Source organism: Galleria mellonella, unplaced genomic scaffold (genome assembly GCF_026898425.1).
Source record: "Galleria mellonella isolate WM207_F2 unplaced genomic scaffold, CSIRO_AGI_GalMel_v1 utg117, whole genome shotgun sequence".
NCBI classification, from domain to species: domain Eukaryota; kingdom Metazoa; phylum Arthropoda; class Insecta; order Lepidoptera; family Pyralidae; genus Galleria; species Galleria mellonella.
In genome coordinates, this window is record NW_026441980.1 from 5,816,562 (window position 1) to 5,842,377 (window position 25,816).

The 25,816-nt window shown below is 30.6% G+C and overlaps 2 protein-coding genes across 5 annotated transcripts in view; one reads left to right on the plus strand and one right to left on the minus strand.

Annotated features, from left to right (window-relative positions):
• The window catches only part of LOC113511787 (uncharacterized), a 45,487-nt gene extending 29,055 nt beyond the window's left edge, over window positions 1–16,432 (minus strand). For 2 of the 4 annotated variants that reach the window (XM_052896053.1, XM_052896065.1), the window contains exon 1: window positions 16,000–16,432. The gene's annotated coding sequence lies outside the window, so the exon portion shown is untranslated. Of the gene's footprint in view, window positions 1–15,994 lie in introns of all 4 variants that reach the window. The other 2 variants (XM_052896049.1, XM_052896059.1) reach the window with 1 other exon arrangement.
• A 6,635-nt stretch (window positions 16,433–23,067) lies between these two features.
• LOC113511785 (serine/arginine repetitive matrix protein 2) overlaps window positions 23,068–25,816 on the plus strand; it is a 55,641-nt gene continuing 52,892 nt past the window's right edge. The window contains exon 1 of the mRNA XM_052896749.1: window positions 23,068–23,301. The gene's annotated coding sequence lies outside the window, so the exon portion shown is untranslated. The remainder of the gene's footprint in view (window positions 23,302–25,816) is intronic.

Sequence of the window (25,816 nt, forward strand, 5' to 3'; positions counted from 1 at the left end):
TTGTCCCATTCGTGTTTTAACCGTAAAGCAGTTGTGTTTGCATGGCTGTGTTTCGGTTTGAAGGGTTGGATATGGCGTGAATTTACAGGGTACAGAGGTATAACACCTGAGTCCTCGGGAATGGCAACGCACGGGGGGTATCATGGGCGAAACAGTATACTCTGTTATGTCCATGGTACTGCTCATATGGCATATATGGCGACCGTTACCACTTTCCATCAGGTGGGACGTCAGCTTGTTTACTATTCTAAGTTGTATAAAAAAATCATTGTTGCTACAAAACACCTGTATTATGAGAGCTATGAATACAACTTAGAATAAAAACGAAGGCTGGTACATGATTTATATTTAACCGTTTTTAATCATTGGAATGCCTTATAAGAATCCAAAAAAGCCATCCAGTTCCATCCTTCGTATATCTTTGTTCTCTTCCAGACAATGTACGAGGTCTGTCCGGAAAGTTCGTATAAAAGTGTTCTGGAATGCGAGAAAGAGGAGTGGGGAGGCCAGGTAAGCGCAGGACCCCTTCCTTATGTCCCTAACAATGCTTCAGTTCTGGTCTGACCGCCGTGCGGTGCGAACTGGATTGTCACGCCATCTGTGAAGTTACCTCTTAACGAAACCCCGTCGGCATGGAGCCCGCTTCCGTTGAAGAGCAGCGCGTCGTAATCAAGTTTCTCTCGAAACTCGGCAAGGCCGTGAAATTTTTGCCGATCTAATTCGATAAGACATCCGGGGAACCACGAACAAAAAAATCAAGAAAATCCCGCTCAAATGTCAAGACAATGTTGATTGTTTTTTTCGATGTTCGGGGGATTGTCCATCAAGAATTCGTCCCTCCAGGCCAGACAGTTGATGGAAAATTCTACGTCGATATGCTCAGACGCCTCAAAGCTCGTGTGGCACGAGTTTGTCCAGAATTGGCGCGAGAGGGGCGTTTGGATTCTTCACCACGACAATGCCCCTGCCCACACCTCTCTTGTTGTCCATTCCATTACGGTGACCGAACATATTCGCCGGATTTGGCCCCGTGTGACTTCTTCTTGTTCCCAAAAACCAAATTGGTACTTCGGGGGCGGCATTTGGGGGACATAAATGAGATAAAAAAAGCTACGACGGGGCAGCTGAGAAACCTACAACCAGAGGACTTTCAAAGCCTTCTCACAGTGGAAACGGCGTTGGCACAAGTGCATTATGTCACAGGGGGAGTACTTTGAAATAAAATTGATTTACCTGAATAATTGTAAAATAAAATTTTTAAAAAACTTTTATACGTACTTTCCGGACAAATAGAATAAAATCTAAGATTAGAAAAATTGTGAGATAAGTAGAAATAAAAATGGTATTGCATGAAGGGTACTGTGGCAACATTTACTACTTTCCATCAGGTGGGCCGTTACATTGTTTGCCATTCTAAATTGCATATAGAAATAATGAATTTCAAGAAATATTAAGTCAGATATAATAATTTTGTTTTAATTTTAAGCCATAAAAATGAGAAGAAGAATTTAAAAAAATATACACATAGAGTGTAAAATTTTGTACACGTTTCTTTATTTTTTGTTTATTTTACATTGCTATATAAGTGGCATAATTCATTGCTCTAACTTTCCTTTTTTTTATTTTATGTGGTACTCGCGGTAGTAATATCGATGTGCTAAATTAAAGGTACATACATTTTATTTTTATTTTAGAAACCACTGTTAAAAAAATAATAACACATATTTACAATCGGTATTGACGATGGCTTATTAGAATTTTAGATGACTGACAATGATTATGTCACGTTACAATGTGTCCATTGAACTATAACTTTCCAATTGATTAACTATAGAGTGGAAGGTATTCACTTCAAAACGTGTGTTGATTATATTTGACTAGCTGATTCCCTCTGCGTTACCCATGGAGCATTTTGGCAGATCTAAAAGGAAGATTTTTTTACATACTCTACTTAGTATAAAATCATTTTCCATTGCCTTTCTAGATCCAACTATTCAGTTTGCAATGTGTTTAATACTGGTCAAGTCAATTTCTTTTTTTGTAATTATCTAACAAATGTTTTACACAAATAACACAAAAAACTTGATTCAAAGACAGACTAGGAAAATGGTTGACGATCTTATGCTTAGAGTATGGGGTTCTTCAGAAAGAGTGTATTGGTTAGATTAATTGTTTTCCATCAGACTTGTTACATTTGTGGTAAAAAAAAGACAGCACACACACACTCAATTTAGAAACATTTCGTCACCGGAGATGTTCCTTTTAAGGAGCGCTATATTGCAAGAACAAAGCACTTTGTTCTGTCGGCCTTAATGAGAGAGTGGTGTTTAGCATTACAAAGCGGTCACGGTGTAAAATACCGACGTAGTATTATGTAAATTAGTCTCGACTGAACTTTCTTCTGTGGCGCAAGGACCGTGAGGAATCAACCAGACAGTGCGACGTTGATGTTTAATCGACTTTGTCGTTTCAATTCTTTTTAATCACTATGAAATGATTTTATAAATTAGCATTTGATTGCTAAGTTTTAGTTTCTCTTTTGGTAATAATAAAAAAAAAAAAATAGGCGAAATTGACGACAAATATTAGGTGTACCTAAACTTAGATTACCTCGTAATTCTGTGTTGGCGTATTAAAATCTCTTTTTGTTACAATGAATACAAAAATAACTTATTGTGGCGACTAAGTAACAACAGGTTACCACATCTTACCAGTAATTATACAGTATATATTTGCAATAAACCTAACACTTGGGAAGGGCTGGAATGATTTAGGTTTTTTAAATGTGCATAATAAGTGTAGGGTAAGAAATAAATTAATTAGCGCACACAGTCACAGCGATCGCTTGGTCCTCAAGCTAGGATACCCTATGATGATAATTAAATTATTATAATGACATACATACCTATTATAATTAATTGATATTTCATTTTTGTGCATTACTAACAATTTTTGCACATATTCATGGTCAACTAGCGTATAATGCCATCAGAAGTCCGCATCTTTATGCGTAATGTATATAAAAGCTAATTATCCTGTTTTATTATCTACTTATTTATTAAACATTAAGTACACGTGTATGTAAATATATTTAATATTAAAATACATGCATTATTGATTACCCAAGCCAGTGACTATAAAAATATACTTCGCTGCAGTTTAGATTTGGCAATAGGTAGGTTGTATACGCACTTATCTTTAATATTGTTTATTCAATTTTATTAAATCCTTGTAAAGATATATCGTCATTTACAACGTTGACGTGCATTATATGTGTATTATGTTAACGAATATTTGAAATAGTCTCCGTCTGGCGATGAAGTAAGAAGATAATGGGCCAATATATATAATTATGTTTTAACATAATAAACAAAACATAAACTTCGTTATTGTTCTTTATATCTGTAGAACTATCTAGAATTCTATAAATCAAAGAATACGAAAACAAATAATGAGCTGTTGTATTGTTAGAAGGTACCTATCTACTATTTATCAGAGAAAAAAGCTTATCGAATAGAATGGCCTATTGTACATCAGTACCTATAGCAAATACAAGCTAATCTATTGAGATTTCGGTGTTGATAGTTATTAATGCGATGGCACTGCGCCGCTTATACGCCAGTGGGGGGTACTCCTTGTACTTTCTCTTGGATGTCGGTGGTGGCGCATCTCGAACGACCTCGCGTTCGATTTGGGGGCCGTCGACCAGACGAGACGGAGTGAAAGCGGACCGCGCAGCCCTTTGACACTGCACCGTGACATTGCGTACTCATAATGAGGGTACATTCTAGTCATTCACTTAAAAGATTATACAAATTCGATGTTTTATTATAGACAGAAATTTAGGTGAACGATTACGATTGACCTTTTGTAAGAGGTCAGGTTATGAATAAGTGGCTATAAAATTATTTTTACAGACAATACAAAGTGTGTCGTGCACAATGATTATATATAATTTTGAGATATTTCTGTGAATATTATTGCTTATAATATTATCTGCATTGCATTCAGTTTTTTTACGAAATAGTTACCACTTTCATTACAATTGTGGTGATTGAATTTAGAGAATTATAAAATTCGAGATCTTGTACAGGCAAATGCATTGCAGGACGACTACCTTTCAAATGTGTTTTAAGGAGTCAGCGGATGCAAGAGGCTCAAGATTATATTGGGAAAAATATAAGTTCAGCAAGGGACAATTAATGATGATAATGATTATTTTGTATAAATTATTATAAAAATAAAAAAAAATATCTGACTTTATGAAGGAGTGTCATCTACATGCGGTCCGACAATGTATATGATAAACTAGCATTGGCAATCTTATTAGTAAAGCAATATCTTTTTAGTAAAAATGTTTAGTTGTCCTATATTACTACTCGGACGAGGGTGGTGCCCTCTGGTTTCAAGAGTCTAGACTGCTTTCTGCTTTTAAGTATACTGTAGAAAAATATAAGAAACTTAAAAGTAAAATTCAGTAATATTACATACATTCACATATACTAAAATGTGGCTTAAAGAAGCATTCAAACGTTAATCGAATTGTGTGTAATTAAAATATGAGATGTCGAAGTCATTATATTATGGGTGGATGTATGAAATCAATTATGAAAGTGGACGAAGCAACAGTTATATTAATATACTCGTATTTATCCTTAGAAACCGTCAGCAAATATTAAAATAAACGTCATTACATTTGCCATCAGTTCTCTCTTTCTGTCACATAACGCCTCATACATATAAATTGTATACTACTCGTATATAAACCATACATAACCGCAAGACATTATCATCAATTTGATTACTCGGTTATTAAGGGCTTTCTTTAATGTATAAAGAACTTTTATAGTGGAAAATTTCTATATAACTAATCAGTAATTTCTTCACTTTTTTTTTATTTGAAAGACCATGATTGGATCTTTAATAAGAGTGGGCAAAAAATATATGTTTTCTCCAAGAGACTTTCATAAAGGCAAGTAATAAGTTTCAAATTAGGACCATGAATATTGTTTCTTCAAAGAAATCAAGCGAAAATATTGTATAAGAAAAGTTTTTAGGCCGTTAGGCGAGCGCGCTGGTTTTATTACATGTAACATAACAAAAAAAATGAAGAACGTGTGAACTATACCAGATGTAGCACTACAATTCCTGTCACTAAAACTTTGACGTAATAATATTTCGGAATTGTACAAATATTATAAATATGAATGATTGTGTTCTATAAAAAACCGATTTCAATTGTAGCAAAACTTGTTATTTTTATATCAAAACTGAACTATTGGACGGATTTTGTTAATATTTCTATGGAACCAATTTGTAAGTATATTCTTTCAGATAAAAAAGATATTTTATAATCGGTTTAGAACTGACGGTGATATGAGGTAACAAACAAAAAAATACAACTGAATTAAAATCCTCCTTCTTTTTAAAGTCGGTTGATACATTGAATTGCGAACCTCTTTCTTTTTGAAGTCTGTTGAAAATGAAATGTTGTCTTTGACCACAATGCTTAAAAATGGCTTCATTGATTTATTTTATTTATTTATTTATATTTATTTAAATAAAAGAAAATTATTAATATTAAATCCGACTGAGAATATTAGGTAAAAAAAATATGATGGAATTTGAAAAGGAATCTGCCAGTATCTGTACAGAAACTAATAAGTATTAGATAACATTTTTGTATCTAAATTTTCTGTATTTAAAGTAAGTACACTTATATATAGATATATAGGTACTATTTTGTTTCCTCATAAGAATAGTATAGAATGAAATCAGAAGTGCATGGTATGCCTGAATATTATATGTAATATATATTTAAGCAAGAGTGTTCAATAGATTGATGTACAATAGTAAAATCTACCATAAGAATGAATCTGTCCGTATCGAATTTATTTTATTACGCGTATTGAATAATATATTGACAATCAATTAATTGCCAATATAAGAGGTAACAATTTTTATTGCATTGTATTTAAATAATATTGTTTTATATTGCCAATTACTAAATAGTTTATTTTTCAATACTTTTGTTGTTATTCACGATTCAGATACTCGTGTTTGTATTTATAAAGTTATCTATACATAACATATATAAAACAGTATACTCTGTTATGTCCATGGTATTGCTCATGTCCATTAGGCGATGGTTATCATTTTCCATCAAGTGGGCCATTAGCTTGTTTGCTAAGTTGTATAAAAAAAAATACTACGATTTGCTAACTATTAAAGATGAGTGTTTTAAAAAAATCTTATGAAGTTCATAAGATTTGTTTAAAACTCTCAACGGATAATTGGAACAATTTTGTTCCTCACACAATGGTACGTTAAAGTTATAATTATTGCTTAGTTCCTTGTATTGTATTTAGAGCTTAACGTGCAATAATTCAGTCTTCTGTGAGAAAATATAAACATTCTATAAGAAAGCATAAAATTATGGCATCTCTCTCCCCGTTTATGTATAAGTAGATTATGATCTGAAAAAAAAAACCGTCACTTAAATCGTGAGAAAATTAATACGCACAATTTCTTAAACTACATCACATATACCCACTGGTGATATATTAATACAATTGTATTCAATTATAATGAATTGTGGAGAAATATCTCACGACTATAATCCTTAATGGGGTCGTCACAGACATTTCACGATTGTTGCCATTATGGTGAATTGATAACGTTTAACGTTAAAATATTATTTCTAAAGATAACAACGTCGATATGTAAGACTGTAAAATGTTTTTGAAGATTTTTCATATTTTTCTTCTAATAAAATTAGAGTTTGGTTTAATATAGATAGTAGACACCCACTTATGGCATTTATATATATATATATATATATATATATATATATATATATATATATATATATATATATATATATATATATATATATATATATATATATATATATATATATATACATATATATATATTGCACTAAAACATACAGTAACAATCAATCAACGTATTATGTTGGTTATTTGATTAGAATTATATTGTTCAAATCTGCTACCATTAGTATGTGTGACTATTAACACTCGAAGATCGATCACCACTATTAAGTTCCACAACCTTCCATATTAGCTTTCAATTTCCGATTGCCATTACTAAGTACTGCCAGGAACCCAAACTGCGAATGGTGCTGAATGGTTAACATTTGCTTCCGAGCAGCGATCTAATAATTTACCTGAATATGCCTATGTATTTGAATAATATGTCTCGGTTAAAGATGAAATACGTGTCGCAAAACGTGCATGAACAAAATGGCAATCGGAGATTAATGGTAATATGGAAGATTGTGAAACTTCTGATAGTCAATCATAGAGTATTGGCTGTCACACACATACTAATGGTAGCGGAATTAAACAAAATAGTTCTAGTAAAATAAAACAGTAATATGGATTTCCGCAAGATAACACCTAGTTTAGTAAAATATCAACATATAAAATTATTATAATGTATCTTATCTGTTAATATATTATTCAGAATATAAAAAATACATTTTTTATATTACTTATACTAGAAAAATATAAAATAAAACTATAGTAACTATGTTGTTGGTTAGAACGCTCATAGAAAAGACATCAACGCGTGACGCACATGTCTATAATCATAGATTTAGTATAACGTACTATAATCTAAGCCTATAACAATTATATGTTTCTAAGTGAACTTTACATGTTTTTTTTACGTGGCAAGAGTGTGTAATTTAATAGTGGTACAAATGTTATTATTTGGAAACGGAATTCCTAGTTAATATTTAATTTTCCTGTTAATATTGTTAATACGAAAATTTGTTACGATGGATAGATGGATTTGAATAAAATTTTTACACGCATTTTTTGAGATTAAACTTAACTTGAAAATTGATATTTGCACAAATAAATTTAAAACCTTACAAATATTCATATAATAAAATTGTAAGTAGACAATGTCTGTACTTGGAAGATATTTACGAAAAATTAATAATGTAATTTTAATAGAAGCTACAACAATATTTTTTTAGAAATTTTGTCTATCTACCTGTTTGTATATATTTATTTATCTTTAATTAATTTGAAACATTAATTAATTCAACTGGGATTTAAATTTGTAATACTATTACGATAGTGGAAAGCGTCTTCGACTTGTCATAACAGTGGCCAGATATAAACGCGCCCAGAAAGTCGTTTCATAACACCCAAGGCGTACACGTAACATGAATTATGATTTGTATTGATACATATTGGAATATTTTGCATCATATTCGGTATAAATTATTACATCTGATAAATATGACTAGTTATATATATACATAGTATTCTATATATTTACGCATAAAATATATTTTGACGTATTATTTAATAAATACGAGTAAAATGAGTGAATACGCATTAAAAAGATGCAGAATTTATAAAACAATATAAATATAGAAGTTGTAAAGGAATCACTCATAATTATTTATCACACAAAATTGTATGAAACATTTGACCCGTTTTTCTTGAAGCATTTCTATGAAAACACTCTATCTATGTAATGTATGCTTTACACATATATTGATGTTGTATACGAAAGCACTTGTACTCATTCAAAAATAAGCATTTGAAATTGCCGTGAACGGCGAAACCGGTCAAGTATTTATTATAATAGTTTGTGGAAGAGTAAAAGTATTTTTGTAATAACATCAATATTTCGAAAAATTAGTTTTCTAAATACACCTGACCTCCTTGGTAAATGGTAAATGAAACTGTCGATGGAATCGTCATCGCTGCGAGTTCACGAGACAGAAAGAGATATCTGACTTCGTAATCTCATTCTGGCTCATAAACCCGCTAGCGATGACGATCAATGCGTTCGCTTGCCATTTGTCTAAAGGGCCTGGGGGTTTAACATGAATTTTAAAACATAAAATTGAGTCCGATTTTCGGACTCAATTTCATGTTTTAGTTTATGCCGAAATCGACTCAATAAATGGACCTTGACATTTCGTTGTCATATATCCTACAACAATAGTCCAAAGGAACGATATGTTAACATTTTTAATATTTTTAAATGATATGTGTTATGTATTTTTAACATCAAATTTATGTTTGGTTTCGCAAAGAAATTTCGGAAAATATTTTTTTTTATTTTTTTTTATACAACTTAGAATGGCAAACAAGCTGACGGCCCACCTGATGGAAAGTGGTAACCGTCGCCTATAGAAATGAGCAGTACCGTGGACATAACAGAGTACTATTTCACCCATGATACCCCCCATGCGTTGCCATTCTTGAGGACTCAGGTGTTATTCCTCTGTACCCAGTAAATTCACGCTATATTCCACCCTTCAAACCGAAACACAGCCATGCAAACACAACTGCTTCACGGTTGAAACACGAGTGGGACAGAGGTACCCAAGCAATCGACTTTTGTACAAAGTCTCCCTCTGGTAAGTATTTAATGGTAGGCCCTCTGATCAGTAACTGAATTTAGGACTGCATCAACGCCGAGCAATTGGATGTTAGTAGAAAGAGTGCATAAAATTTATTATGACGATATACGAGTATAAATTTAAGTATCATAAAAAGTCACTCTATTTAAATATTTTATTGCATGACAGTACGAAATATTATTTCGGTCGAGCTATTTATATTTATTTAGTTTTGAATTATAACCAACAGACAGATTACGTCGGAGAAACCGATTAGACCGACGACCAAAAAGATTATGCGGTTAGATAAATCAAGGACGCGAGGTCATACAACGCGTGTAATCTCGCAGACACAGCCTAGACTCGAGACACATTAAACAGTCTTTTTGAACAGTGACTTCGCTTTCATTTTATATTTATTTGAAATGTTTGAATTTCACTGAGTTACGTATACACTTTTGACTTTATGTAAACTACACTAAGCCGCTAACTAAACTAACTGAATTTACATATAACTTCGTAACTTGGACGCTAATTGTATGGACTCACAGCGAATTGCTAGTCTAAATTATAGACAAGAGTATAGAGACCTATAATAATCGTTGTGCAACTTGTTGCAGATAAATTAACTGATTATAGTATAAAGTGATCTAAAGCGGAATTAGAATAAATGGATAGAGTTTCGTATTATAAGATCTAAAACAGCAATAAGTAGGACATAGTATTGGGTAATATTAGACTAAAAATAGGTAGTATATTAATTTATTTTAACATTAATCATAATTAAGTGGGTATGTACTATTTTTATGTATTTATGTATTTTACAATACATTTTAATATTTCATTTAACTGTTTATTTGTAGCTTATGTATTGATTAGTATTAATGTTGTTCGTATAACACTCGTGCACTTTAGCTGCTAACGACATGCTGTCTCATTGTATGTATATATATATATATATATATATATATATATATATATATATATATATATATATATATATATATATATATATATATAACATAGTAAGAATAATATACAACATAACATAGACATGAGCAGTACTATGGACACCATAGAATACACTATGACCCTCAGAGTACCATTTATGCGTTGCAATTCCTAAAATTTATTAGTACTCGCTTGCTTAGTCTAAATACTATCTTCTTATAAAGGAATTTGTTAATACGTATTCCGTACGTACTTTCGTACGTAAACGTGTATTTACTCATATTAAATTAATGATTATAATAAATATTAGTTAAATCTTGCCGCTTTATCGATATATATTAAGATTAAAAAGTATTATTTCTGTATATATAATTTCATTTAATTTATTCGATCGTTAATATTTTTTACTTTATAATTTTGATTCACAATCAAACTTTAGTTTTGTCAGAATCATTGCAATTATCATTATGTAGTTATTATTATTCATTATGTAATATTGATTTCTTTCGCCACATACTATCTCAACTGCGATTAACTTACAAATATCATAATAATAATGAAATGATTTAAATATGTTTCTAAAGGTCAACATTTATTTATATGCTTACTTTATTAGGCCACGGTTAACTGCACAGCTTTTTAATTTATATATGTCTGAAAGCTTTATTTATATTCAGTTGGACGAAGCAGTAATATGAATTAAATTGAAGATAGCTACAGAAACATTTTTTTAGATTTGAAGATAATATTTTATTGCAGATATCAATATACAATCATCAATCTTAGGCCTAATGGTGCAAACAATGGACCTGATTATTTGGTTGATTACAACCATTGTTTGCATAACAAAATGTAGGAAATCAAAAATGTCACGTTTTTAAAATAATCATTACGTAGTCAAGAACATGAATAATCTAATGTTATAAATGTGAAAGTTTGTCAAGATGTTTGTTATTCAATCATGCTTAAAATATTGAACAGACTTGAATAATATTTAGTATAATGTTCGATAAACCTATTTTTAATCATAGGGTAATTTTTACCTCATTTACGCAGATAAATCCGCGAAATACAACAAGTTTATGATATATAAAGGAATGTTAATGACAGTATTTTTAATAATTAAAGATGCTAGACAATTAAAGAGCCGTTAGAGGAATATTCACTGTCCACACTGACGTACCCATGTCGACTTGTTGGCTTACTTTATGCGCCGATACTGTGTGTGAATCTTGACCTCCTGACCCTCATTTTGTTTTTATTATTAAAAAGCATGAATGACTACATTCATTATTGTGAATACACGAATTTTACTTTCGTTTCAAATTATGATACGTACGCTTATTATTACAATGGCTGTGTTCTTCTTCTTGGCCGCTAAATTAATATTAGGTTTTGTTTTGCATATATATCTAATATATAAAATTCTCGTGTCGCGGTGTTTGTTACTAAACTCCTCTGAAACGGCTTTACCGATTTTTATGTCATTTTGTGTGCATATCGGGTAGGTCTGAGAATCGGCCAACATCTATTTTTCATACCCCTCAATGATAAGGGTGACCCACCTCTAAATTTTTTTTTTATTTTGTTGACATTTTTTTTATTTTTATTGTATTATGATTTAGCATTGAAAAATACATACAACCACAAATTTTTACCCTTTTACGATCAATCTATGTTTTTTAATGGTGATTTTTATATTCCGCAATAGGGCTGTACTTGTAAGAAGCAAACGAATATAATAAATGTAGTACCATGAATTTTCATATACAGTTCTAGAAATAATGTATATGGTAAAACAACATTTGCCGAGTCAGCTAGTATATATATATATATATATATATATATATATATATATATATATATATATATATATATATATATATATATATATATATATATATATAATTTAAACAATTTCATAATTAGCAGATACGAGCACTGCACAGATTTATATTACGGTAATACAGTAAATTTTTGCACAGTCTGCTTCATTAAGCCAGCCTTGTTAAGCTGTTCGAACTACTCATATCTATCAGGGAATGTTTCGACCATTCATTATAAAATAGTTTACATTTAACTATATTTACAGTGCCCAGATAGGTATATGTTTTTGATTTGACTCCTTATACTACTATAATATTTATTACATTATTATCTATAGTCAGAGTAAGATTGTACCAAATTGAAATTACTTTGCACACCTTCTGAGATAAAAGCCGAAAAATATATAAATGTACTACAATGTATTCAGTGGGAGTGACCGCTGAGTGGAGTATAAGTTGAATCACATTTAATGAATATAAGATATACTATAATATATAATAGGGTCATCTATTTTAAATATCAATTTAACGATAAAGTAGCACTGGTTTTAATGCTTAACATTATTTAATACATACCAATAAAAGACAACCAAATATGGCAACCGTTACCCGACCAGTTCGTGTAGACTTTCGTAAATCTTTGGCCTGATTAATAAATATATCACGTATGGATTTCAACAGTCAGCGAACGGCACCAGCAATTGTTTTACGTTGCGCATTACAATAGCTTTTTCTGGAACTTACAAACACTACGTTTAAATTCCCACTATTTTCAACTAGGTAGCAAAAAATTCAATACATAGTACTGAATTGATTTGTGTAAGCGTTAGTAGCAAAAGTGGTAGAGATTTAAATGTAATATAGAAGTTCAATAAAAATATATTTTGTATATTATATATATATATATATATATATATATAAATTAAATAAATAAATTAAAATAAATTTTGTATATTATATTTGAAATATTATAATTATATCTAATTACAAATTAATCGATTTCTACATTATATTTAGCAAGGTAATTAATTTTATTCTATTGTTGATAGAAATTAGTATTTTTGGAAACTTCTTGCTATAGACTAGGTACTTTTTCGAAATTGTATAATAAATATAATATTATTTAATTTAAATACGGCGTTACTTGTTTATCATTTTTAAGCTAAAAATAATTTTATTTCTATTGTATAAATTTAATAAATTTAAACATGTTATATACAATTATAGTTATTCGTATTGAAACTCTGTATTCAAAAGTAAAAGGAATTATAGAATCCATTTGTAATACAATTTATAAATAAATATAGTTACAACTGCGAATCTTGATGAGGTAGACTGGAAGATATCACGGTTGTTCTCTAGTGTTTATATCTCATTTCATTGAACTTAAGTAGAGATGATTAATAAATCAAAAGTCTTGATTTGAGCGTTTCGTATTTATCTTAGCAAAAATTCTAATAAGTTACTAAATCGTATAATATAGTGCCGTGAGAATACTTTGTCAATTGTACGTTTACAATGAACAGCATTGGGGCCAGCACATTATGTCTTTCGAATCTCACGTTTGTCTCCGGCCATTCCGGTTTCATTCGGTACATAATACTTGGTACTTACTGGATACTACTTTTTATCCTTGAGCTTTGTGATCTACATTTACTATCAACTAATTTGCCCAATGGTAGAGTACCTATCCGCAAATTCTTCTTCTTCAAAGACTTCTTATAAAAAACGAATAGAAAAAAATTTACTAAATCTACTTTAATAAGATTGAAATGGAGATTCTTTAAGTAAAACTAACTGTAATTTGTAATCTCGTATATTTGTACCTATTAAGTTGTAAATATTTAATCAATCAGTCTGTGTGAATGCCTAATTTCATTCATTCCATTTATTCGTTTAATTTAAACGTGACTGAGTAACACGCATTAATATTTTTAGAAACTTTCACTTTTCATTAAATTTATAGGATTTAACAGAAAATTGTTTTGAATCCACAGATACGAAAGATAAGTAGTTCACATCAGCCGAAGACGTGGGAAAGAGGTATTTCGTGGCATAGTTAAAAGAGTATCAAACTTTTTCTATGGTAATATGTAAATAAAGGTGATAAAATAGAATAAAAAAACTTTGGCCCACTGAACTAAACCTATACAACTTTTTATCACAAAGTAGACTTTTTTGATTTGTATAGAGAGAGTTCTCTAAAGAATAAAAAGAAAAGTATAACTGAAGGGAAAATATACAAGTATACTTTAAATATTGAATAAAGCAACCTTTTACTCAAACAATATTCTTTTTTTTCTTTTTAAGTGATTTCCAAATGAAAGAGATTTTGTCTGAATTCTTTTATGACAATGTAACGACAATTCTGGAGCGATTTTCTTAATTCTTTTGAACCGAAGAAGATTCTCATTATAAACCCATTTGAAAAATTATTTTTTTATCCAAAATTATACGTAGGTTATAGTTGAAGTGGGTTTTTGTTATGAACAAACTTAATCGTTGCAATCTTATAACAATTTGACAGGTTGTCTTTATATTATATATATATATATATATATATATATATATATATATATATATATATATATATATATATATATATATATATATATATATGAGTTAAGTTTAGAATCTTGAAATGTTGAAGTTAGTGGTGTCTTCTAAAATAGTTTTACCCGAAATTCCCACAGGATTGGAAGATAATAGATTCTAGAGCTAGTAAGAATAAGTATATAAGATAGAGTTTCAAAATCTGTTTTGGAAATAAGTTAAAATTGTGTACAAAATATAAATAAAAATTCCATGTATTTACAGTGCTCATTACAGTGATTATTTACTCGTAAAAACAAATCATTGAATTAAAATTTGCGTCATAATTATTATGACCATTTTAAAATTCTAGCATTAGAATTGAGTATATTTATAGCCTACTAGTTTTTACCTGCGACTTCGTCTACATAATTGGACTATATTAATTAATTGATTCGGATAAAAAGTATTCTACGAGTCTATTATTCTTTATCCCAAGTAATATGTGCACCCCAAATCTTTTGAAGATTGGCTGAGCCGTTAAAGCAACAAAGTAATTCCATATTTATATTATTAAGTATAGCGTTATAAAGTTTATTGTTAGGAGGTGTGCCTGCAACTTCGACCATGTAACCGAACATACCTACTGAATAGCCGGGGACAAAAGCAGCCTATCCAGTTAGTACCTACTACGTGTATGTCAAATTTAAATGATGATTGGTTTAACCGTTAATAAATCAAGAAATAACAAACAAACAGTTCTCTTTAAAATAATATTACTTGTTATAAATCTCGATTTTACCCATCTAACCTAATTTGGAAACTCTATAAGTTAATGTTAAACATGATGTCTCTGTGTACCAAATTACATTTAAATCTGTTCTACTTTACATAATCTGATTCAGATTTCGCTTAGGTGTCACGTAACGTGATACTTCTACAGTTGCAGGCAGGTTAATGCATCTGGTGGGACATACGTCACTGTTTAGGTAGAAAATGTCATGAAACGAGAATATCTTTTTGTTTGTCTATTAATATTCATACGAAAATTATTAGATAGATTAGACTAATGTTAATACGGTTGTAGGTATTATAGATTGTTTAATCCTGAGTATTTTAAATTCCCAACCCACGCGAGGAAACTCGTGAGTATGCCAGATCTATATCTGGCATACTCACGATCTTACTAATTATATAATATGCTGTGCATTTTGTGCAACTACAAGCAGATTTTAAAAGTAATTTGAATACAATACAAATTCGCGTTAGGAATAAAAAAAAAAAAACAAACCTTACAGCTATTCCGTCGTCACCGGCGCACAACTTGTAAATATACGGTTTATTCGTTTATTCACTTTGATTATAAATAACTTTCTATTAACTCCAGGCCACAGGCACAAAGTTTAATTTAATAAAAAAAATAGTTCACTGTTAATTACAAAATGTAGATTGTGTGTACACAGTAAAGAGTCCTGTTAGAATCGATAACGATGTGAAACGAATCGTAGAGACGCTCGTTTTACCGAACGGCAAGTTGCACAGTGCGCGTGTGCGCGCGCGCATGGAGAAACTTGAGAGAAAAGTGCCGTCCCCCGCATCAGACCGTTCAGTTCAGACGATTACATCAATGATCTTGTTGCTAATATTGTTCGTAGCCACTGTTTTTGTTAATAAACGAGAAATATTAACTGCATTAAAGACGCTATTTCCGCTTTCCGCTTGTTGCTTGTTGCTAACGTAACTGCTGAGACAAGACTGTGGTCAAGATGTGTAAATAGCTATGCTAGTGGACATGCAATTTTTGTTTGCATTGCAAATATGCTTGTTACTGTTTTTGTTGCGTCTTCGTGCCCTTCGCGGTAGGATCTATTTTTTAATTATTTTAATTATAAAAATAATGTACTTTAAACTACCTCCATGGAATAATAAAAATAATAGCAGTTTTTGTAACTACTTGTTATAAAATAACTGATAGACGTATTTGATTACGTCTCCAAACAAACAACAGATTTGTGTACAAAAATGTACCTAATGCTTTTCAGTCAGCTGTATCTACATTTGGAATTTAAAGTGAAAATGCTAAGTTATTATTAACATTTAGTGGAGTGTGTAATTCCTTTTTTTTAATGAGAACACTTGTAGTACTTCCACAGGTAAAGTAAAATCTGTGGAAGCAATAAAAGTGTTCCCAACTTATTATCTATCAAGATTAATATCGTGTCTTTAGAAAAAATTGAGTATCCTGTATGCGTATTTCGGATTTAGAACACAAAGAAATCATAACTGCCTTTAGAAGGTAGTAGTTATTATTTCTTATGATATTTCTAACGATATTAATCTATAAGATTTTACTTTACCTGTGGAAGTACTACAAGTGTTCTCACTAAAAAAAGAAAAAAATAATTATTATAGATAACAGGCCAGGTGAAGGGGAAAAGAACAATAGCAATTTATACCGCTGGATGATTCAGGCATCGGGTGATATATAAATAGGCAGTGACGTCGATAAATAGGTATATCCATCTATCAGTTACAATCCAAGATCACAGCAGTGGCAGACAATGGAAACTTTTGCAAGATTGCATAGGGGTTACGATCTTTAAGAACGGAAATTAAATATCGATAGACAATTTTTATTCTTACCTTTGCTTGCCTTTGCTATATTATATATTTTGTTATGTCATTATTACATCAAAAACTAAATAGAAGAAAATATCAGATCACAAAGAACATGAGAAAATATTGGTTATATTGCGGTCCACCCATTCATAAACTATTGCTAACGAATTGCATTTAACATTACATTGGCCTAGACATAGCAATACATTTTTCAATAAGTTTCCTGGTTATATGACCCTCAATGATCTATAAGCGGTTGTCAATGTTGCAAAGAATGTATTAATTGTATCCTATTCCAGAAGGAGGTTCTAATTTCTTCTAATTTTTTTGTTACTACGTTAAGTAACTACGCCTTAATTTTAAATCGTATTTCACAGTAATTTTCACAATCGCTAAGTTTTACTCCCGCATTGGTGGCATATGAATTTGTAATATTTGAACTTTCATGTAAAATATTGCTTTTTTATGCATCTTAACAAAATGTTCAAGTATCTCGTATATTTTAAACATTTTCGTTATGAGTATGTATACTTATGTGATTTTTTGATATTTTGATACATCTTTAAAAAAGTGTCTATCAGATATCTATTTTATTTTTAAGATGGCCCATTTAATAGAAAATTATAACCATCGCCTATAGCGTTATAATTACATGCCCCTATAGCTATAAATAGCATCATCAACATCACAGCATATTATCATAATCATAATGTGACATCCTAGCACCTCTTATACGTTGCCAATTCTGAAGTCTAAGATGTCATGCCACCGCACTTATCTTATAATTCCAAATTGCTTATTTCCAAATATACGGAACATATAAAATACGAGAAAAAGATGTTTTCATGTAGCAAGTCATTCTATATTTATACTCAGTTATAATTATAAATGTGAAAGTAAGTTTGTATGTTATACTTTCTCGAATCAAATAGATGTAATCATGCAAGGATACACGATTTAAATTTTATATAATGCAAATGATTTACTTGTTTTGTAAAATAAGAGCTTTAAGAAGGAGCTCCGTGAGGAAGCGTCCGAGGGCACCGAGATGCAACGAGCATGACGAGGTTCAAAAGGACGCCAAAGCTGTGGTAAGACTACAAGTCAGTCGTTATTGAAAGATAATAGTATCAATGATTACAGGGGTGAACAGCGGGGATCTTTAATGACCTTTTCGTTACATTGTTAAAAATTTCACCAAAGACATTAAAAAAAGTGTTCTTTAATCGATATTGTTTTCATAATCAGGAAGGCTTCGTCAAGACCTTACCCAAGGGTGCCAGATACATTAAACCTGGCCATAGTGTTGTGCTAAACCTAGTATATTATATTATACCTAGTCATTTTATATTGCATAAACTGTTTCAGGTGTAATAGAGTGCTATATTAATATAGACGTATTTAGTACGCAACCTGTTTTTTAAGTACTTAGGTATGATTAACTAATTAACACTACAGGAGTCACTACTGGGTCTTTTACATACACAAAATATTATGCTAATAAATTTTTTAGATATAAATGTATGATATTGCTTTTGTTATAATAAAAAAAGATTTTCCTCATTTCCGCTACTGATAATATAATCATCATTATCATTTCAGCCATTATTCGTCTACAGCTAGACACAAGCCTCCCCCATAGACTGCCATAAAGAACGGTTCTGAGCCATCTGCTTCCACTGACTCCCTGCAATACATTTCAGGTCGTCACTCCATCTAGTTGGTGGTCGTTCTACATTGCGTTTGCCCGTACGCGGTTGCCACTCAAGAACCTTTCTTCCCCACTGTTTTTTTTATACAACTTAGAATGGCAAACCAGCTGACGGCCCACCTGATGGAAAGTGGTAACTGTCGGCTATAGACATGAGCAGTACCATGGACATAACACAGTATACTATTTCGTCCATGATACCACCTATGCGTTCCCATTCCTGAGGACTTAGGTGTTATTGATCTGTACTTTGTAAATTCACGCCGTATCCCACCCTTCAAACCAAAACATAGCCATGCAAACACAACTGCTTTACGGTTGAAATACGAATGGAACAGAGGTACACAAGGAAACGACTTTTGTACAAAGTCTCCCTTTGGTAATGGTTATCGGTTATTCGGGCTATGTAACCAGGCCATTGCCACTTCAGCTTGCTTATCCTTCGGGCTATGTCGGTTATATACATATATATATAAAGAACATTCTTTACCGGATATCTTCGTTTCGGATTCTATCACACTGATAATATAATGATAGAGTCAATTAGTAAGCAAATGAAGTGCTATAGATATATGGGCTCATACGATTAGAACAGCATACATAGAGATAATGTCATCATAATTATAAAAAGGTAAGTTAATTTAATAGAAGGAGTTTCAGCATTCGTTTTTTTATGTGTACGCTACGCAATATCTTCGCCAATTCTGAACTGAGTTTGATAACTTTTTTTTTAAATTGAAAGACTTTACTCTCCTCCTAAGAGGGGAGTAAAGTCTATCAATTTTAAAAATATTAAAAAATAATGGATCTGTGGGACCCGGTAGCGACTGAAGTGTTAATACGTTCAAAAGAACCGGAACATCACAGTAAATGCCTATCTACTGCATACATAATAAATGCACGTTATTGAATAACTCCAATTACCGTAAAACTTGTTTTATTTATTAAATGAAGAGGAAGATATATTATATAGGCATACAAATCACGTGTTATTTAACTATTGATATTACGATCAATCGTGTGATAAGCAATTATGTTTTGAAACGATAGCCTTATTTGATAAAAACCGGGTTAGTCGGTCCATTGTGACGAATTTATTAGAAATTAACCATAATGGTTTGCACGATGGACCATGTGGAGATAAATTTGCCGGAACCCAACGGCATCATTGCTGATAATAAACCCTATATTGTTAATTCTTTAAATTGATAATAAAAGATACCCTGTTATTATTGATTCCTAGTGAATTCACTGATGATTGGCCAATTGACCTGCTTTCATCCTCACCTATCATCCCTCACTGGTGCTCCTCCATTTACATTAAAAAAAAAAAAAAACTATTACCCACAATTATTTTATGTGAAGAAATGTAGTCCACACACCATAATGTGACAATGTTTCTTAAGGAATTGCAACGCATATTGGGGGTATTGTAATGCCTGTGGTTACCACTGTAGTAGTGTGTATTGCATTTTGTTATATTTATGGTTAAGTTCTATAATAAAAAGTGTGGGATCCTGGTTGGCGTATATGTTATATGCAAGAGCAAAGCATATTTTATAAAGTATCCTAATAAGAAAAAACGCATTGTTGTTTTTCGTTTATAAAAAGAATAGTGCGAACTCTAGTTTTTGCCGGTTGCAGCTGCAAGCCCGCAAGTGCAGGCAGCATTACGCAACAACTTTCACCGTCCCCCGCGTTAACACCGCCAGTAAACACAAACTGAGCCGTGGTCGTGACGCATGCGTGTTACGTGGCCAGCTGTTTGTGCGGCCTGGAACGGGAAGTCGAAAGCTGGCTGATGATCAACGTATGATAATGAACGATGCGAAATACCAGCTATTTACTTGTGTAATTACACAATTGCTTAGCGATGGCATCACTGCGTTATCTACTCCGGCATTGTTATGGAGTTCATTGTAGGATTAATTGTCTGTTAAAATCATTTATTATATAATCAACCACCGTCTAAGGCTGAAAGTTGGTCTTCTTTATATATCACAAAAATAATATACTTCATATATCATGTGTATAATATTTTCATGTGCTGCTCCGTTTTTATGAATGTCATTTACAGATGATATATATATATATATATATATATATATATATATATATATATATATATATATATATATATATATATATATATATATATATATATATATATATATATATATATATATATAATACACTTAGCATGTAACGAATTCATCAAGAATTAGCCACAATGATTTCAAGGGGAACCACGTGGAGGTTGATCTGGCAAGATCTATTATTAACAATGGATCCGCTAGTTTCTGTTATTGACAATCCTTTATCCCTTATACACTAATATTAGTTTAATTACATTTTCCAAATACAGAAACGAATACGAAAAATTCGAATAGTAATTTTATTTATCTGAACTAGGTAAATTGGGTTTAAAGATCAACTTATTAATTTTTTTCTTAATTTATTTGGACAAACATTGATAAACAACTTCGAGAAAAAATAGCAGCGTAGATAAAAAATAGTACAAAAATAATTCCAGCTTGAACTCGATTGACCAACTAAAATAAACAAAACAAAAAAAACATAAACTACGTTGACTGGTTTTTTACTTATTAAAATATGGTATGTACATTCTATTGTTTTTTATCTGTTGTTGAGTGTTTAGTTCCCTCATTTGTCAGTAAAGTAAGTAAGTAAAAGTGTTATTTCGTGGGTCAGCTGAAAGTAAGAGGATGTGATTTGTACTAAATGACGTCACCCGGATTTCGAAGCGCTAACGAAACGAAATATAATTCAGCACCTCCGGCTGCAAAATGACAATGTATGAGAATAAGTGATTTAATCTATTTCAGCTTCGTTTCCGTTTTTTTGTCCTATTGAAAAAATAAAAAGATATATAATATATCATTTTATTTTTTATTACCTTTTGTAAACATTTCATTCTCTAGAATAGAGTAGCTATTCTAGCTGGAATACCTTGAAAAAAAGCTTATGGATATTCACTGTTAATTTTTATTCATACTCCTTATTGGTTTGAGGTCTGAGCCCTATATGCCCGAGTTGCTCGGACGCCTCTGGGCGTTCGCCGCAATCTATCATAAAGAGTCGATACTTCGTCGTTCTCATCTTGTGGGCTTGAAGTGGCATCTGCATTCGCCCCTGCACACGTTCGGTGAAGCTGTAAAGTCGATCTGTGGCCGACAGCACTATGAGCTTGAAAAAATTAAACTCCTTACTGGTATTTTTATGGAAATACATCCTGTACAGTATGATATATGCCAATGTTCCCCAAATTTCACAGCTATTCCCCACTCTTTAAACTGAACGAGCCATACTTCATAAACGTGAAATTAATTGATTGAATTCAGTGAATTTCTCATGTTTAGACAATTAGGAAATTACAATTTTACCCGTTTTGAGCCATGCCAATCGCTGATTAAATATTCACCAGGTGATGCTTTAATTAAATTTGTTCATTACAATATTTATGTTAAAACTATTATAAAAGGAATATATTCTTTTTTAATTTAATTTATTTATTATTACAAATTTAGGTCATCTTGGTCCTCCACTAAAGATTTTCCTGTGATATAAAATTTTAATTTTAGACAAGTTTAGAGAATTGACCCATCGATGGTATAGTAAGTATAAATAAATAAAATGATGTTTTGTTATGATAAACATCACTAATTACGACATTTTTATTAGCGTTCGTACTTTAAGTTACAATTACATGTAAATTTTTAACATTATTAAACCATGTTCAGTAAGTGCTCTACTAGTGAACTAAAATGTTACCTAATCATAGAATTGATAAAACAGATCTGAATACATATTTGAAGTCTGTGTTTTCTATAAGATAAAAAAACAGCGTCATCTTTTAAGTAAAAAAAGAATCGAGAATGCCGATTAATAATTAAGTTTATTAGCGCCACCTTACGGAAAACTATAAATTTACATTATGGTCATAAGATGGCGCTACTGGTACGAAGAAAGTTTCTTGTATTTTCTAAAAATAACACCAGAGTTCGTTCGAAGCGCTATATTTAGTTTTTAGACATTTGACAAAAAAGATGGCAGCGAGTGCCGACTGCTGTTCTTTGGATTTATTGCGAAAATGGCGCATTATGTGATATTTTCACATAATATAATAATTATAAGTGAAAAATTGTGTAGTGCTACCTTGTGATGGTGTGTTGTTTTACATGAATGACAGTGCACTCGTGTGTAAATAGGACTGCAACTTCTGGATATTGGATTACACATAAAATAAGGTATTTACGCCCTAAAAACAGCAAATTAACTTAGATTTTAATTAACACACGTAATTATTTCATAATAGTTTTCATTATTTATGTGGACACAACAGTAACTTGGAAATATTACATAAGAATCTATATTTTTATGCGCATTTTACTTCTATTTTATAAGAACTTAGATATTTATTTTTGACATGTATTGTTTTATTTTAATGTTCTTAGAATTACAAGTACGTGCTCTTTTAACAATATGGGATAGGACTCGTGCTCGTATGAGTTAGATGTTGGCATGACATCAGCAAACCATACCCACTGTAAACTTGTATGATTCATCATTCGCTACTACCGCCTTTATATTGATAGTCTTAAGATTCAAATTGTAAAAGAACAAGGTGAGAAAAATTTCTACAGAAATAGGCCAGTATCAATATGTATAAAAAATGCATTGGTGCATTTATACAATAAAATATGTCAATATATAGTAAGTAAACTTTTTATTTACTTTAAGAAATAAATTAGGCCTCTTGCCATTCAACCATTGATTTTTAGTATTTATTCATTTTATTTAATTTCCTTTAAAATAACAAAACAAAAAAAAATCATTGAAAGTCATACTTTTATTGTTATGGTTTAAAATATCTTTTTTCTATTTATTTAAAAGCAGAGTAGTGACACCAGATTTCCATTCTGCATTAATTTGCAGTTTTTCCCATATTTTTTGATAACAGAATACTTCAAATAATTTTAAAATTTATGCAATTTAATTTGGGTATTTAGAAATTGTAATTTTTCTGATTTACCCTTGATAATTAAAGGCTATAATTTAAGTTGTGATTATAAAATTTGTTGTATGAACTTCAGCCAAATTAATAAAAAAAAAAATAGTATCCTCACACTTCAAATTTAATTTGAATTGATGTAATCAATTTATTATAATTTTGGTTGTATATATAAATAAAATCAAAATCATATCATTTGATAATTTTCTGTGACTAGTAAACAGGTTACACAATTTACTGAAAAATCTAATTACACACCAGATGTTCACAAAAGTTTTATTTATGAATCATAAATAAAACTTTTGTGAACATAATAATCCTATTCTTTCTTTTCTATAATTAAAACTTTCTAAATAATCTGTTTTCCAACTTTTACATAATAGGGAGTGTTCTGTGGTATTTAATGATGTAGTACAATCCTTACATTTTTACCATAGAATACTTGTTTGTTTGTAAATTAGTTTAAGAACATCTTAAAATAAGAAATAATATTTTTAATATCAGAAAAAAAGAATAATTAAATATTAAGACAAGGCTTTTTAACATTCACAATTGTGTAACTAAAAAAAATATATTTTTTTAAAATAAGACACCTATTTTTATAAAAACTAGTGTGTGTGCATGGTGTGTGTGTGTGTGTGTCTCTGTGTGTGTGTGTTTGTGTGTGTGTGTTTGTGTGTGTGTTTGTGTGTGTGTGTTTGTGTGTGTGTGTTTGTGTGTGTGTTTGTGTGTGTGTGTTGTGTGTGTGTGTGTGTGTGTGTGTGTGTGTGTGTGTGTGTGAGATGTATGTGACCAGTATTTTCATTATGATTAACAAGAGATTTTAATGTGTATATTCATGCAGATGCTTTTATGAATTTTTGTCTTTTCATTGGTGCAGTTTCAGATTGTAATTTTGCAAAATTTATTATATATTATCATGCCCTTAATTGCTTACAAATTTATAATATTAATTTCCTTATATTTATTGAGGAATATGTATATTTGTTTATTATTAGAGTATAAATGTTACATTGAAAATATAAGAAGTGTTGGAACTATCTAAAGGCTAAAATCTAAAAATTAAGAACATCACATGATATTTAATAAGAAAAAAAAAAGTATAATAATCTAAGTATATATCACACAAAAAAAAATATATTTGTTTTAAAATAAGAACCTCCTTTTTTATAAAAACTATTTTGCAAAATCAGATTTTTCATGGGTTATCTGTAACAGTATTTGCTGCAGGATTATAATATGTATAGTATGATTCTTTTAGTCATCTAAGGACTGTTTTAGACATTTGGGTTTCAATAATTTTGCAAAATTAACCTTTTATCATTGCCCCCACTCCCATACAAAAAATTAACTTATATTTAAAATATTTTGTTATTATTAGAGTGTAAATGTTACAAATAATCACAGTGACATTTAGACAAGTCAAATATTTCTATTAGACATCACATGATATGTTAAGTATATAATAGTATATATCTACAAACATATCTGACAATAATTCTGATAGACTGATAAATCAGACTCTTTTTTCACACTAATATATATGTTATCTGTCTTTTAAATTGCAAAGTCAATATTTACTTTATAATCTACCTTTTTTATAATTGACTGTTGATAAAAAATGTTAAACACAAGACCAAGATTAAAAGGTTTAAGAAGTTCACTTGCATCTCTTTGGATTCCGATAACACACACCCCTAGCTTCATTTTACACATTTACTTCATTTTTATTTAAGATGGACCTCAGTTGT